Below are 17469 nucleotides of genomic sequence, written 5' to 3' on the forward strand. Positions count from 1 at the left end.
CCTTAGAATTCCAGGACCATTTGACTATTCCTTCAGAATGGGATCAAATATATTGTTCGTACTTGTCCTAACACTTGTCATAGTCATTACTGTTTTATCCCTGTCACTCAAGGTTTCAATTATCAATATGAAACATAATTTGTATGTTTACATTTACATATTTCCTCACCCCAAATCACCCAACTGATCCTCAGAAAAATCTGTTAAGCCCTAAGGATAAAAATTACTTAGACATCTGATTTTAAAGCTTGCTAAATTTCCTGTTTCAAGCCATGGATACCAATCCTAAAGAAGTTATTGACATAAAGTTACTTTAAAGAATAATCTGGTCCTGAGAATGTGCTATTGAGCAGACAAGTGGTAGAACATTTTTTCCTGCCAGCCTTCATACATTCATGCATCTAGTAGTTCAATTCATAATCATTTAATAAAGTGAACATTTGCAGTCTTAAATATTAAGAAAGAAACAGGTTATTAAATGTTAAAACCCTACTTGCATTTAGCCATGTTTAAAAAAATAATCCCAGGAATATTGTAATGAGTGTAGGTTTAGGCGCAAGCATTGTGCAAGTTAATGTAAGTAATGAACCTTTCATGTGAAATGATGTAGTGTCACAACTCATTTGCATCCCACTTAAAGTGTAATTAAGTTTCTCTGACAGCATGGCTTATGGCTGAAAGAACAGACCTGGCTGCTAAATTAATCCAGAGTCCCTCAGTTAATAACACTCAGCAAAGAAAACTTTACACACTCTTTCATTTAAAGTTCCCAAACTGTCATTCACAGAAGTGTAGGACAACGCAGCCCTACAGAGAAACCTTGGTATGAAACTGACGGCCTTTTGCCAGACAGATTTAATCATCAAAACACCTGAAAACCAGACTTTGGTGAATCAGGACGTGAGAATACACTATTTTCACTCCAGCTATTTTGGTCTGAAGGGGGTGGTTTCACATTTAAATTTCATTGCACCATATATTTAAACTGTAGTATGTTCTCAAAGTTAAATATGAAATGTTGGGAATTTTTAGATTTATAACAGAACTGGGGCTTACCATAGTAAGTGCTCAGAAATAATGGAATTTGTTTTTTCATTCATTCTTTCAGGATCTGAGTACTTCATATAAGTTAAGTGAAGATGCTGTTCATTAAATTTTTTGTTTGTTTGTTTGCTATTGTCATTGTTCGTTTTAAGAAAAGATAGGATATATACATATACATCGGAATACTATTCAGCCATAAAAAAGAATAAAATAATGTCATTTGCAGCAACATGGATGGACCTGGAGATCATCTTACTAGGTCAGACAGAAAAAGACAAATACCATACAATGTCACATATATGTGGAATCTTAAAAAAAAAAAAGACACAAGTGAAATTATTTACAAAAAAGAAACAGACTCACAGACATAGAAATCAAATTTGTGGTTACCCGGGGGAAAAGGCTGAGGAGGCAGTGGAGAGATAAACTGAGACTTCAAGGTTTGCAGATACTAACTACTATATATAAAATAGATAAATAGGAAGGTCCTACTGTATAGCACAGGGAACTATATTCAAAACCTTATAATAGCCTATAATAAAAAGAATACATATAATATGTATAACTGAATAATTATGCTGTATACCAGCAATACCACAACACTTGTAAACTCACTATACTCAAATTTTAAAAAATGAAAAAAACAAAATAAAAATAAAAGCAAAAAAAGAATACTCACTTTCTGCAATCCCTAGAACTGATTATGATGTTGCCACAAGATTAGAACTACACTGTTATTTAGAACAAGTTTTGGGGAGTGGGGGGTATAGCTCAGTGGTAGAATACATACTTAGCATGCACAATTCAATGGGTTCAATTCCCAATACCTCCATTTAAAAATAAATTAATTAATTAAATAAAAATAAAAAACAAAGCATAAGTAGAACACGTTTTAACTAAACAAGGATTTAACTTATAAATAATCTAAACTGTTTTCAGAGAGGCAAACAAGAGGACAGGGAAATTTCCCAGGATCAGATTCCACTTCACCCCAGGGCAACATAAGATACTCTGGCCAACAGTTATGTGTGGCAACTGCTTGGTGCTACTACCTTGTTCTTCTTTCCCCTGCCACCTCAGTTCAAAGGCTGATTGACAAAGAAGCAGTCTACCTTCAAGTTGAAGGTCTCAAAATCGACTCTTGTTGCCACCATAAGTTAACTGGTTCCTCAGAGAGTCAGTGAAAGTGTTGGTAACTGGAGAAAGAACACTAGGTATACCCTTAACATATAAAAACATTCCTGAATCCAACAAGTGCCCAATAATTTAATAATGTAATGCCTAACAGACTTACCCTAGTCCCCTAAACCAATACTGTTCAGAGTATTTTGGGTTAAGTTAGCATTTATTCTGACAGATGACCTACATGCCATTTCTACCAAGAAAATTGTTTTATTTAGAAATTAAATAATCAAGTGTAACATTGAGTAGAAGCTATAATGGCCACCTCCATATATTTACAAAGCAGTGAAATGTCCTTAGGGCAAAATTTGCAGTAGTTCTTTTTTCTACTTCAGGTCTCAGCACTATACTGAGTATCACTGGTATTTCAACAGAAACATGCTCTTCCTTGATTTTCCAAAGATCTAGTCCAGGGAACAGAAATTTGCCAGGAAGGATAAGTTGATGGGAAAGAAGTATCCTATCAATGTTTTTCTCTAAACATTTATTTAAAAAAATCATTATGTAGGCCACCTCTCTTGCCTTCTTAGATGGTCCACATTCTGACTATGGACTATGTATACCCTAAGGCCCCTTGTTTTGCCTTCAGAGACCACCTGCATTCTGCGGATGGAGTATGTATCTCCCTGAAAAAATTTACTTTCACTTAAAAAAAATCATTACATAGTAAAAGATAAAGCGTAGAAGTCATGTTCAATTAAATGATTTATTTCTGGCATGTTGTTGGAACATTTACAGTGGTAGCAGACAATGATTTTACTTCAGCTGTCCAACTGAGGCCAAAAGGTGGCAGTATATGGAGTGCCTTTCCTTATGAGTTATAACCCGTGTTGTCAGAATATAAAGGATCGCAGCAAAGCTCTTTCCACAGGTCTGAGTCTGGCTGCTCCCAGTCGTCTCCGATAATCCACTTCAGGTTGAAAGGTTTAAAATACTCAAAGCGATGGCTTCAGGTCACATAGAAAAAAAAATTCAAATTTTAAGCATTCAGTACACAGCCACACTTTATTTGTTCATTAAATACAAAGAAAATTAAAAAGAAATACATATATGTTATTTAATTACTTTAAAAATTGTTCATTAATCTGCTATATTATTTTTAAATGATATAATATATATCAAATCTTTTTATACACATATATTTTTCTTATGCATACATATGCAGACCTTGCCACAATATTCATTGAGAAATGAGAAATCATTCTTTCTATGCTAATAATTATATATACACATACATTTTTTTCTTAATTCAAATCTCACCTAAAAAAGTTTATATGAGCAGTTTGTTGAGTTCACATTATAAGACATATCCAGATAGTCTGAATCTAAGGTTCATCATGCAATAATAAAGGTATCCTCTCGTGTCTTACTGGTGGTTTCTGTGAGTCCCTGACTACTACAAACAGTCACTCAAGTCACACAGAAGTACTGTATGCTAATTAAATACTTTCATTCATATAACTCTCCTATAAAATGAGATTTACCTATGGATTTTCAAAGTACATAAGCTTTTTTACAGAAATCATATAGTCCTGTACCATGCTTAGTACAGCCTGAAGGAAGTTGATTCAAGTTGACAGTTATGTAGATTCATTTTCAATTAGATGGGAGTTGATCGAAATGACAGAGTTGTTAAAGTATAGAAAAATAGGTCAAACAAAAATGTTGAAAATGATTCATCTGTGCTATATATAAAGAATATCAAAAATTGTACATATAGTACACATGCTTAGATATTTATAATTTTATATGTATGTGTAGTTTTTAAATTTTAGGTACTGTGAAAAAAATGATGAATGCTTAAAGTATCTCTTCCCTCAAAATATGTAGCATCTGAATATGAGCATCTGAAATCTCAAATATTTATAAAATATAATACATAGGGAATACTTGCAAAAAGTAAACCATATTTGGACTTTGTGTTGGAGTTATGTAGGGCTGAGAAAATAATGTAAATATACAAAACAGGTTACTTGGTAGATTTAATTCTACATTTTAGAAAGCTCAAATAATTTACAATTGTTCCCTGGTATTTTCAGTTCCAATTAGCTCATACAATATAAATCAGAAAATGTTTTAAAATAAATTTGGTTAATATATCACTTATTTGTGAATAGGCTACTTATTCTTATTACCAGAAATACAATGAAGATCTTTCTGATATTAAAAAAAACTTAAGGAGTTGTTGTCAAAGCTCTTATCTGCCCCCTCTCACAACTCATTGTAGGTAAAAGTTGAAAGTAAATACATAATCAAATTATTTGCATACTTACAAGTTAGGCCCTTGTCCATCCTCAATCTCTTCATGTGGTGTTGAATAAAGGGCTTCATAAATTCTTCCATATATGAATTGCATATAAATTCATTTTATCAATACCAGGTGGAAAATATTCCCAAGGAAGAAATGTAATCCCATTCCATTGCTTGCAGGTAATGTTGACTTTAAATTGTAAACTGAGCTCTTTCTTTCATAGTTAGGAGGAAATCATCAAAAGAGCATAATTTTCGAGTGGCAGATTTAATGGGTTAAATAAATAGAACCAAAGTTTAAATTAAGCAAAAATGATATGATTGCTTTGTAAGGCAAGCTCGTCAGTCATAGTTCCTAAGTTGAAGACCCATTAGTAACGCCACTGAGTATTCACCCCATTCATAGTTTTACTATTTATAAAAAGTTGAAAGTATTTATGGTCTACTATAAAACATATAAAATGTTAGATTCAATTTATGCAAACAGCTAATTTTTATAAGGACATAATGATACTGCTGACCTAGGCACTGGTTCCTTATGCTTAGAGCTCTAAGGAAAAGCAAGTGAAACTGCTTTGTTTGCTCATTAGCTCTAACTTTATTGTAGTTGTTAATATTTATGCTAGACCCCTGGAAGGCAAACCTAGACTCTGGAGACCTGTTAAGCAGCCACCTTAGCTCAAGGAACCTGACCTGAATCACAGAGACAGTTTAATGGAACCTAGAAGCCCCTACCTGCTTGAGTTAGTCACTTCGTTCTTTCTCACGATTTTGGAAGTTAATCATATTTATTATATTGGTCAGAATCACTCATTCATTAACAACTATTTTACAATTTAATCAGTTTTGCAATTTTTTAGAAACTTTTTTTTGCTGACATCAATTTTTACCTTTTTAAACTGTTCATCTTTTTATAAATGCTTATTAATATTATCTTTTAACAGAGGCAAGTCATAAAAGGGATAGATTTTAGAAACCATCCATGTTCCAAATAGAGAATATTGGATTTCTTTTTTATTTAGATTATCTCCCTGAAGACTTCATTCCCCTGTTCCCAAACAGTTCCTGTCAACCTTAATGAAGAATCTAATATTAAGCGAAGTCAGCCAGAATCACTGACAATCCCATTCTAAAAATTACCCATTTGGAAAACAGTGATGGTCAAGAGCCAAATTACCTTCTCTGCTCTTCCAACTGCACTCCCTCAGAGATCAAGACAACTTAATTTAAAAAACTGTTCAGGGAACTGCTCTAACAATGTTCACAGGACCACTGACAACTTCTATGAAGCGACTCATAAACTAAAATCTATGGCATCTGATAAACACAATCCACTGATTACAGTCATTTCCCCTAACAGTCTATTCTGCATCTAGAGAAGAAAGTACATGAGGCATTTTATCCAGGGATGCTCTGGAACTAGTGGTATTGTTAACTCCATACATCTAGCAATAGTTGTCTGCATTTTAGGATTTTTTTAAAAAGAACTTTTAAAATAAAGGGTCTATTGTCGAATAATTGGAACCCAATGTACTATCCTGCTGCTAGGACAAACTTGAGTAACATGCTTGACCTCCTTTCAGAACAGATATTCCCAAAAGCTCTTCATTATGGCTATAATTTCCTGATTCATTTTAAGGTGATAAATGTATCATAGGAACCAAGCATTGTTTGAGATGTCATTTTTCCAAAAACCATTTTCAAAAAAAGATATTTTTATAAGATCTGAGCCCAATGAGCTCCAACAGATGTTAGGATCTAAATAGAACATTCTTATACCTCTCTTCTTTCCACTTGCTTCTGTATCAAGAAACTTAAATTAATTCCTAATTTTATCAAGCACTGGATTGTCATTCAAGGAGTGTTTACTAAGGGCTTGCCCTGTGGCAGACACTTTTCAAGGAACTGGGCACATGGTGCCCACAAAACAAAGTCCTTGCCTTCACAGAGCTGATATTCTAGCTACATTCATAGAACAGACTCTTGAGTATGAACAGACACCTGAAGCAAGCATCTTAAATTCCTTTACCAATTTACCAAGAGGACAGGATAACATTTTTGATTTGCTGAAAGCGCTGCAGAAAAACTGATTAATGTTTAGAACTCAGACTACAGCAGTAAACCATTATCCAGCTAAATAACCTTTATTTTTATCATCTGCTATTCCCTTCTGCTTGAGAATACAATTCTAAGAGGTCAAACATGAGGTCTACCCTGTACACCAGCATAGTCCCATTGTCTAGCCCACTTAACGTTTGTTGAATGATTAATGAGTATTAGGCCAAATAATGAATGAATAAATGAGTATATAGAAGTATATAGTATAGTATATAGTATAGTATAGTATAGTATAGTATATAGAAGGAACTCTATAACTGTGGTTGATTTAACACCTTTAATTTTTCACACTATCATCCCTCTTCCTTCCCAAAGTGACTCTGTCAAGTGTCCTGTAATATTAGGCAGCAGGCAAGATCCTAAGAAAAATTGTAAATGCACTTGTCACACATTGAGGTAGCTATTTCTGGGCTATTCGCTCCCCCTCCCATCCTTTCTACCACCTCCCAATATTTGGATACACTGTGGCTAAATTCTTTAAATTTTGCCCTGAGTGGTGAAGCAAAAGATATAGTAGCTGCAGGAGGGCACCAGTATGAAATTTACATATTATCACAAGGGAGAGCTCCCTTGTTTCCCCAAACCCCAGCATCGCGTTAGCCTGCGGCCTACCCTCTCAAACCCTACTCCAATTTCTCCTACTAAATTGCTCATGGTTGGATTTTTTTTTCATTGGAAAAATTTAAACCTGGTTCAGGAGCCACATTAAAATCTGGTCCTCAAAATACTGCAGACCAATCTCATCCAGTTTTATGGCGTCTAATTATACACTTTCAAACAAGTGCTTATTTAAGCCTTTGAGTAGAACCAGAGTTGCTTTTTTGAGAAAAGCCTTGGCTCCAAAGGAGGCATTCCTGCACAGCTTCTTTTTAAGTAGGGTGAGTTTTCATTCCAGCAAGAAAATAAGAAGCTCTTCAATGTTTCCCCTGAAATACCATGTTGGCCATCAATTTTGTCTCATTAAGATTGCAACAGTCTTCTATCAGTCAGCAGCACAGAACAGAAGCCTTCATCATAGTGTGCTTGCTGTTGCTACCCACTGAATTTTCTGCCATGTAGTTCTTATTACAAACCTAGCTAAGATCACTTACATTCAAAAGGAACTGATTAAGGTGGTCATTTCAAAAAATTTGTGTGATTATAAATTTACGCAGATTGCTTACAAAAAAGATAAATTCCTAGGATCCATTCAAGATCTCCTAAATCTGAATATTAAGGGAAGATCCAATGCCTAGAACAATGCTGTAGACATAGTAGGTACATACTAAATATCAGTTAAAAGAGTAAATGTATGTGTTTTTAAGTCCCACACTGCAGTGTTTCATTTCCTGAAGATAGATAGTTCATTCTGTGGGACAAAATCATCAGGATTTTCCCCACCTGAACTCTTGGCTAGTTACCCCTGGAATGTGAGCTCCTTCAAGGAAGGAGCTTTGATTGTCTTGTTCACACACGTAGCCGCAGCCACATGAACAACAACCTGTACATGATAAATGCTTGCAGAATATTTGTTGCATAAATGAATCGGCCTGTGAATCCCCATATTTATTAAGCCACATACATAATCCCAAGAGTGTTCAATAAGATTAGAACTTATAATATTAAATACAGGTAAAACTGAGCCAGAAAAGTTGAAAGTTGACATTGGTGATTTCAATGCATTTTAATAGCCTATTTTCTTTCTTTAAACAGTAATATTTACAATTTGGGAAGGGTTGTAATGGTTCTCATTTAGAGATTAAATTCTTCTTATTTAAACCTGTACAATAATGTGCTGTAAAATTGTATACCTACAGCTAAAAGTGTGAAATGTATTACTATATTAACATTGTGCCAGATTTTGCAGGTGGCATGAGGATATCAATGAACTTCTAACCCAAAGAACCACTCTAGAAGGAAAGGTACAGTCTTTAACATGGAAGAGAAGTTTTTTCTTCTTTTCAGAGCTAAGAAGATTTCCTTATTTTGCAGACTCCTAGTGTAGTAGCATGGCTTGGTGGTATTTGCTGTTCCGTTTTGCTTTGCTTTTTATTTTTGTATTCCAAAATAGAAACAGAGATATTTAAAGCAGATATTAAGAAAATATATACCAAAAAAAATTCAGAGAAAACTTGGTTTGTAAGAAATCCAATCAGCATTAACTAAATTAACAAAACATTTTGAAAAAGTGAATACATGTCATTGGAGTGAAAGCTCCAAGACAGCAGAGACAGCACATTATTTGACTTTGTATCCTCTGCCCCTAACAGAGTCAGGTCCATAAAAGATACTCAATGAAAGTCTGATAAATGAATGAATGAATGAATGAATTCAATTCTGCCTAATAAATACATTCAAATAACTAATTTTGTCTTCATTAATGAAAGGCATTTTTAACATACCACTTTCAGTAGCAATTCGTTCAGTCCTCAAGTGCACATACCTTTCTCCACATATCAAGACAAAATTATGTTCCAATTTTCAGTGCTGATTATGCTAGGTACTATGGAGCCAAACCATTTTAAGAATTCAGCAAAACACTTAACTCTATTTGACACTTAAATGGACAGCAGCATTTTAAATCTGTCACTTTATTTCTGTTGCCTCCACTACTGTTGATGGGATTTTAATCTGGTTGGCATCCACTTAACAAACAATATACTCACAGTTCTCAATTTTCATTTTTCTTCTTTTACAAAGTAGAAAGTCAAATGGTAAAGTTAATAGAGCTGTAAAAAAAATACAGTACCGAATTTATTTTAATGACAATGTGATTGTCACTGATTTAGGGCAGCTACTCTCTGAATAAATAGACTCAGGGTCTAATAATTTGTGAAGAAAAAGACCAAGGCAGATGTCATTGCTGAGGCCTGAAAGACCTGTTGGCAGACCACTGCCCAGTTAAGATTACTGGTCTCAGCAGCATGTTTCCTACAGCTCAAAAAACTGCCCAGCTGCTTTTGTATGCAGAGGTTCCTAGATCGATTTCTTACTGGAACAGATTCCTCACAAACAAGGTTTATCCTTTATTGGAGCTTTAGTCACTTGAATTCCTCTCTGTATTTTTCACTGTCAGGCTTTGCAATTTTTATTTATTCTTGGTAGAATGCACTTACTATTGTAGTTATGGCACTTTTCACTCTAAGGCCTTCTTTTCAGTGTCTTTGAGAAAGAAAGGTCTTTAGCTAGACATTTCTCATGCTTGTTGACAGTCTGGAAATGATTTATTTTAGAAGAGAACAGAGGTGAAAGGAGTAGAATAAAAGATCATTATTCCCCCATCTTTGAGCACTTATCAGTTAATCACATGTTTATTGTTAAATGAAATGTGATAGCTTTCAACACAATTTTATTGCTTTTTATCTTTGTTTAAGAAATAACACTAAAATATTTTAAAGTCTCATAAATAGAGTAAATCCAATAGGCTAAAAAATTTCCCTGTGGCTAAATTAACTTTAATTTACTCTCTCTCACATTAATATGGTAAAACGGATTACTGCAACCCTAGACAATGAAAATATGTTTGATCTTATATTATTTATAAACACATTTACAAATGTATTTTCATGGATGGGTCTATAGATAAGCCAGTATTATTTTGTGGGTACCCTTTCAGATGTTTTCAACACTAGCTTCTTCCACACACATGAAAGAGTCCATAATAATCAGAATTGTCACTCTTTCAAACTTCTACTTAGTATCCTGACATTTTAATCCATTGCTTTACAAACGTTTTTCTCCATGAGAATTATTGCATATATACTTAGGACTAAATTCTAAAATGGTTACTGAAAGAATTATTTAACAAATATTTCAAAATGTATTAAGCTTACTCTGGGGTTTTCTAATTTTGCTACACAGAAATAAAATATTTAGACTAATTCCTTTAGAGAATAGCAAGATTCAAGGCCATCTGGTGCTTCTGTCTCTTCTTTTTCCAATAAAAGAAATTCTTCGAAGTAAATTATTGCCAGTTACAAGTTCACCCAGGGAGAGGAAGAGAAAAATAGTGACTGGATTTCCTTAAAAGACTATTCCAACTTCCCAAGTGTGAAGTCTTCAATATAGACTATTAAATAGTAGAGACTAGAGTGGAGAATATACAGAAACTAAAACTAGATACTGTAACTGCTAAGAATTTAAAGGAAACTTGTCATTATCTTCTTAATTAGATGCAAAAGCAAGCTGCTTATGAAAGTTAAGCCCTCATACTTAATTTTGATTTCTTATGCTAACCTTAAAGACTCTACAATGAAAACCCACTGAAATATTGAATCTGATGCAGATAATCATTTCTCAAAGCCAAGTTTATATGTCAGAAACAGAAATAGAAGGAAAGCATACATAAAAATATGAAGGTATATATCGTGTTTACTATTATGTTTTCTCTTATTTGAGCCCAGAACTTGATTGTCGCATTTTTGTAATTCCAAATGTAAAATTAAAATAAACAACCTGTATTTTTTTCCCCTAAGAATGTCTTACTCAGAACAAGATTAAGGATACACCATTACTAAATTTAAATTCCCCTTTCTCCTATTAGGGCAGGACCAACATGTAAAAAGCAAGCTGGACATCAGGAAGTCTCCCAAAGAACACGCCATATTGAGGAAAGAACTCAGTATGTTATATAAACAGTGCACTGGAGCCAGCCTCACATGAACTGGAGTTGTCTTAGCTATTGCCCAGAAAGCATAAGCAAGAACATAAGAAAAGATTCTATTTTTTTCCTCCATATTCAGAATAACACACTGATATCACCACCCTGGGTACAAGGGGCAAACATAAGTGACTGTTGTCTAACTTCCCAATGTTGAAAACTATTATGCTCACTTGAAAAATCTTTTTTCAGCACAAAAGTATTACTTCTCACAAATTCTTAAATGGTTCACAATTTTATGTCCAATCAAACATTACTACTACTGTGTAAGGACCACAGTAGGACCATCGGGTAGGCTTATTATTTGCGGCACAAATCCCAACCTGTGTTTCAAAAAAAAAAAAGCATTACATAAAAAGCTCAGTTAGATGTTAGCCAGGGTTCATAATGAAAACATATGCATGTGCCATTCAGAACTCACAAATAAACAAAAATGGAAAGGTCAGCAATGGTCTTTCTTCCTCACTGTTACTAAGCCTTTGAAATAAGCTCACGAAATGTATGCAGGTGGTTTTTTGATTAATTTGATAGAGGTACATCCATGGAACCAATTTACAAGTGATTTGCAGGCAGGCTGGCATTACTGAAATAAACGGTGCTATTACTATGATTTATACTACTATTCCCAACACAAATGATAAAGTGAAATTTACAGTCCTTAATTACCACCATGAAAAATTGGGAGGGAGAAAAAAGAGCAAAGATTGGCAATTTGCAAACTTGTCAGTAAGGCAAGATGCAAAAATCCATTTGCTTTACTTAAAAAAGACACTGCATAATGGGTCTTACTATATTGTTATAATCCATTTGAGAAGGTGAGGGAGTTCAAAAAACAAATGACCAGAATATAACCTTGAGATGCCAGGAAGTATGGTTTAGGAAAACAGCTGACAAAATGTCGTCTCCAGTTTTGAAAAGCAGGGAGGTCACAAAATACAACACTATATTATACATTATTCTGGGCCAATCACATGACCCAATTTACTCTTCAAATCACCTCCTTTCAAATGTTTTTCAAATGCTTCCTAGCAGGGGAAAAAGAAAATTAAAGAAATAATATCTGTAATTTTTAATTAAATGTTTTTCTCTTGTCCCACTCATATCTAAATAGTATTGGGAGTCTTTTAGGATATTCAAAGGTGTTTACAGCCACACTGCTATCCACAGAACTCAAACAAAGCTACCTGGAGGAACCTACTCTGAGAGGCAAGGCTCAAGCATTGCAGTTGTCAAGAGGTTGGAGATGATGTGAATGCCCAGTTTCCTGGGCCCTTGGCCCTTTCCTCTCTCATTTATTAACACTTCCTACTTTAAAAGTCCAGCCAGGCTTTATTTACAATACTTATTCCCTCTCATGACTGACCTCCTATCAGGGAATGCCTAGGGTTCTAATGGACCTTCTAATCACCATTTGCTAAGTTTGATTTTAAATACAGTGATTCCACGCAGTGGTCATTCATAGTACTTCACAGACTGCCTCACGGGAAAACTCCGCAAAGTTACAAGACATGGAGACTGACTGCATATAACAGGCAAGAGAAACAGAACAGAGGCAATTCTTGTCTACCTGAATTAGAAAATAATGGTGCAGTCTTAGATATTGGCACACAGCCAAAACTTGGGAATTGATATGTCAGTTTCAGTAATGTTAAGTTTGAGTTGCTGCCAGGACACCCAGACGTAGATATTCAGCAAACATTATCAGGAATGTACGACTAAAGCTCTGGAGACAACTTAGGCCCAGATATATACAGATGTTGGAGAAATATGAATAGAAATGAAGGTTGAAGACATCAGAGGGGATCAGATGGCCATAGTGGAGGATGTTAAAACCAAGAGGCCTGAAAGCAAAAACAAAGAAAAGACAAAGTTGGAAGACCCAGAATAGAGAAAATAATGAGATCAGAAAGGACTAATTGGAGAACTAGGAGGAGTTTGAAAAGAATCTCAAGAAGAAAGAAATGATCATCAATGTCACATGCTGCATAGAAATCAAGACAAATGAGAAGATGCCATTAAGTCTGTTGAACAAGATAACGTCAACAGACAGAAACCAAAATACAGGAGTCTAAGAGACAAACACATTTAAGAAAGAGGAGCTGCAAGTGTAGAGATTTCCTATTAGAAATCAAGTAGGAAAAGATTTAAGAGAATGCTATGGAAATGGATTAGGAGAAAGCTTTTTATATAGTAGATATAAAGCATATATGTGTCTTACTGATTTCTGATTTCTTGCTACTCCTTAAAATTTCTTCTTTCATGACTGGTATGTTACCCTGTATGAAAAAGTCTTCAGATAAGCTTTTTATGGACTTTATCCCTTTTGTATGTAGAACTCAGTGATTGTGATGGGTTATTTTAGCTTTGTCTTGTTCCCAGGGAGCCCAAGAGCATTTGGGGATTCTACAACCAAGGACTTTCTCCATTTCTACTTCCCATCAACTCAGGCTTCTTTCCTACTCCATAAATCTTCATTTTTTTAAAGCATCATTTTCTCCATTTCAATAACTTTCCTCCTGAGATTTTAAATTATAATAATATTTTCACACCTTCTTTAATAACCTCCTTACTTCGAATTCATAAATTTTACTTTTCCCTCGAAATTTTCCATACCTCCATTCATCTGTATTTGGATGGTATCTCTTTCTCATAAGCATTTTCTAAGTTACATTTTCATCACCATACTTGAAATTCAGAACATAGAATTTGCAATGCTCTGTTTCTTCTAATTTATATTTCTTTTAATATTTTCATCAATAGTTAATATTAACTACCATTTGAGAGCTTGCTCTATGTATTAAACATTTAATAGAGTGTCTGACATTCACTGTCTCCTTTCATAATCTCTAAAAACCTTTGAAGTGAGTATTTTTATTCTCTACGATTCACAGATAAGGTTAAGTCACTCATCCAAAGTCACAAGCAAGTAAACAACAAAGCAGGAATTTATACCCACGTCCATTCAACTCCAATGTTCATCATTTACCTTGTAGAAAATTCTATCTCAACCCTTTTAGTCTTACTTTATAAGAATATCAATTGTCATTAATGCATTTTCATTATTGGAACATTGCACAAAACAATTAAACTCTCATTAGTGAAAGCAAGCCTCTGTCAATTCTGGTTCAGTCTAATGCAAAATATTCAAAAGGAGAAACTTCAAGAATTGTTTTGTTCCTTCTTCTATCCTCTCTTCACACTTTATCAAGCAGTACCCTGTTAGTCCTAAGAGACTCAAGTTATTTTAATGGGTCTTTCCCTCTGTTACTCCCTCTGTTTTTTCCTGTATCCTAATTACTCTGAATTCATTTTTATTGATAGATAGTGTAAGTGTGCATAAGATCACCACAATTTGAAATTATTCCTTTATTTTCATTAACGTTACGATACCCACATCTTCTAGAGTTGATATTAGTACACATATTCTTTATTATCAGATATAAAATATATCATGTATCTATAAGTATATATACACAGAATTTAATGACATTAAGTGAGTAGTATATCTTTATGTAACTTAGTGTGAATATGTTAAATTTTTAATTTTTATCATATTTTATATATTTATATGTATCTATATATAATTTAATGGTATTAAATCAGCAGCTTGTTTCAGATTAAGTAGTTCTCAAACAATATATAGATTGGTTTCTTAAAACATTCCTTTTATAACTTTTCTCTCCTTTCCACTTTCACAATTGAAATGCTAGTCATATTCATATCTTTTCAAACACATTAAAGATTAAAAAGCACAATTATATTTAAAAGGAAAAAGAAGATGCCATACCTTTATGTGATACTTTCTCTAGAACTTCACTGTCCAATATGGTAGCCATTAGCCACACCTGGCAATTTAAATTTATATTTGAATTAATTAAAATTACATAAAACTTAAAATTTAGTTTCTCAGTTGCAATAGCCACATTTCATGTGGCTAGTGGCTACCACTTGGGGCAAAGCATATACAGAACATTTTCCAGAATCACAGGAAATTCTGCTGGATAGTGCTGATCTAAGACGACTCAATAGATAAGTCATGCCTTGCAATTTCTCTTAAAATTATTCCCCCACCACGAATGGATAAAGGAAATGTGGTATATGTATACAGTGAAATACTATACAGACTTTTAAAAAGAAGTAAATTCTGCAATATGTAACAACATGGATGGATTTTGAGGACATTATGCTAAGTGAAATAATAAGCCAGCCACAGAAAGACAAATATGGTAAGATTCCATTTATGCGAGGTACTCAAAATAGTCAGCTTCACAGAATCAAAGAATAAAATCCAGGGTTTGGGGGGAATGGGAATTGGGGAATTACTAATCAGTAAGCATAAGTTTCAGTTTAGCAAAATGAATAAGCTCTAGAGATCTGCTGCACGTTATACCAACAGTCAACAATAACATAATAAACACTTAAAAATTTAAAAGAGTAGATCTCATGATTTTTGTTCTTACTACAATATTTTTTTTTTAAAAAAGGGCTATATCCAGCATGGTTCTGAGGAAAACAAATGATAGATAATAAATCATCCTTTTACTATTAAGAAAAAGACTATTATCTTCCTTTCTATCTCTCTCTCTTTTTTTTTTTTTATTGCCAATGCTTAGTCTTCTGAAATTTTTCTACTCACTACCACTTTGAAATAACAGTCCTGGAAATATTTTACAATGTAAGATCAATAATGCAAATGTCCTCCAATTCAAAAAGTCTCCCATTACTTTTTCTTAAACAAAATAGCCAAGAGACCTTGAGTCAATTTTTGTTATTTCCCCTTGCTCCAAAACTTAAATAACAAATCAAAGTAAAACAAGACTTCCTAACAGAGTGTGCAATCCTTTGTAAACTCCAGTGGTTGAGACCACTGTTCCTGTAGTAGGTGTGGTCCTGTACTGAGAATTTTGCTTCTAGAGTTAGAAAAGAACTCCTCAATACTGTGTTACACTTTTTATAGACAGGTCATTGTTTCAGCTCTTAAATCTTGTATTTCTACCACTGTAAGCAAGTTTACAACAGGCTTCTGGTTTTTTCTTTGCTTCCTTATTTTCTGAAAATTTTGAAACCAATAGAATACAAATGTGAAAAGCTGACCAAAGTTAGGATTGTAATCTATAGTCATGGACCACACAAAGGATCAAATCTCTAATCTTGGCCTTCTTAGCACACTCTTTGACTGAGATATCCTTGACAACAAAAAGTTTATGTCTGAATACATTACTGTGAGAAAAAAGAGATACATCATCTACTGTGTCTTTTCTTAACGATTAAAAAGGAACTACCAAAACACAGACTTAGTATTTCAATATGAAAACTAGAAAAGGCAGCTAAAACTCTTGAAAGCAATTGCCCATGGAAAGACTGCAGTGAAGAATAATGAGTCAAAGAAATATTGTATTTAGTCCTATAAGCCTTTTAGTTGATTTTTAAATCATGTGCATTTTACAAATAATTTTTATAATAATAAAGTTGCTTTTTAAAAAATTATGGAAACAATCTGATTGTCCACCAGTTGAGGAACATATGATTTGATGTCTTATAATAAGATATGTGAACCATTACAAAATATATGACTTTGCAAAATATTTGACTTTTGCCATATTTATTTATATATAACTGACCTAGATTATATTTACAAAAACATCTTAGTTAATGGCTCTTCCCAATTCATTAAGAATAGACCATTTCACAAACTTTTAAAATATTTTTTAAAAAAACAATTTTTATGGAAACAAACATGTTAGAAAAGCAAGAAAATATTATAGAAATGATACCGACCAACTTTAGACTAATGAAAGTCACAAAAACTGGAAAAGGTAGGAAGAAGAAAAAAAAAAGGAATGGTAAGGGATAAGAGAAGGATATTGGCTGTGTCTATAAAGATTTATTTTTTAATATCTGTCAAATCCTTTCGATGGGGAATGTTAGATCTAAGTGGTAGATGTCATATTTACTGTACTTTTCAGTTATTTTGAAATATTTTTTCACTTCTTAAAAAAATTCCACCTTCATTGTTCAAAGTGTCCTCAGTTTATATGAAATTTTCCAACTAAATACACCCTATTTTCTGCTGCTCCTTTTAGAGAAGTGTGTAGAAACTTCAATCTCAGAAGAGCAGTTATCATTATTAAACACAATGTGCAAGAGCACATGTAAAACAACAAGCCATATTAATAATCTACCCGTATACCAGCCACACCAGTGATATATCAAAAAATGTATCTATATTTGCCTCA

At 33.6% G+C, this 17469-nt stretch overlaps 1 protein-coding gene across 3 annotated transcripts in view; it reads right to left on the reverse strand.

Moving 5' to 3' along the window:
* C2H4orf33 (chromosome 2 C4orf33 homolog) overlaps positions 1-17469 on the reverse strand; it is a 617194-nt gene that overhangs the window by 539244 nt on the left and 60481 nt on the right. The window contains exon 12 of one of the 3 annotated variants that reach the window (XM_072937500.1): positions 2914-3173. The exons of the other annotated variants lie outside the window; for them this stretch is intronic. The gene's annotated coding sequence lies outside the window, so the exon portion shown is untranslated. Of the gene's footprint in view, positions 1-2913; positions 3174-17469 lie in introns of those variants that run through there. 3 annotated transcript variants of the gene reach the window in all.

The sequence above is a fragment of the Vicugna pacos genome, chromosome 2 (genome assembly GCF_048564905.1).
Source record: "Vicugna pacos chromosome 2, VicPac4, whole genome shotgun sequence".
In the NCBI taxonomy this organism is placed as follows: domain Eukaryota; kingdom Metazoa; phylum Chordata; class Mammalia; order Artiodactyla; family Camelidae; genus Vicugna; species Vicugna pacos.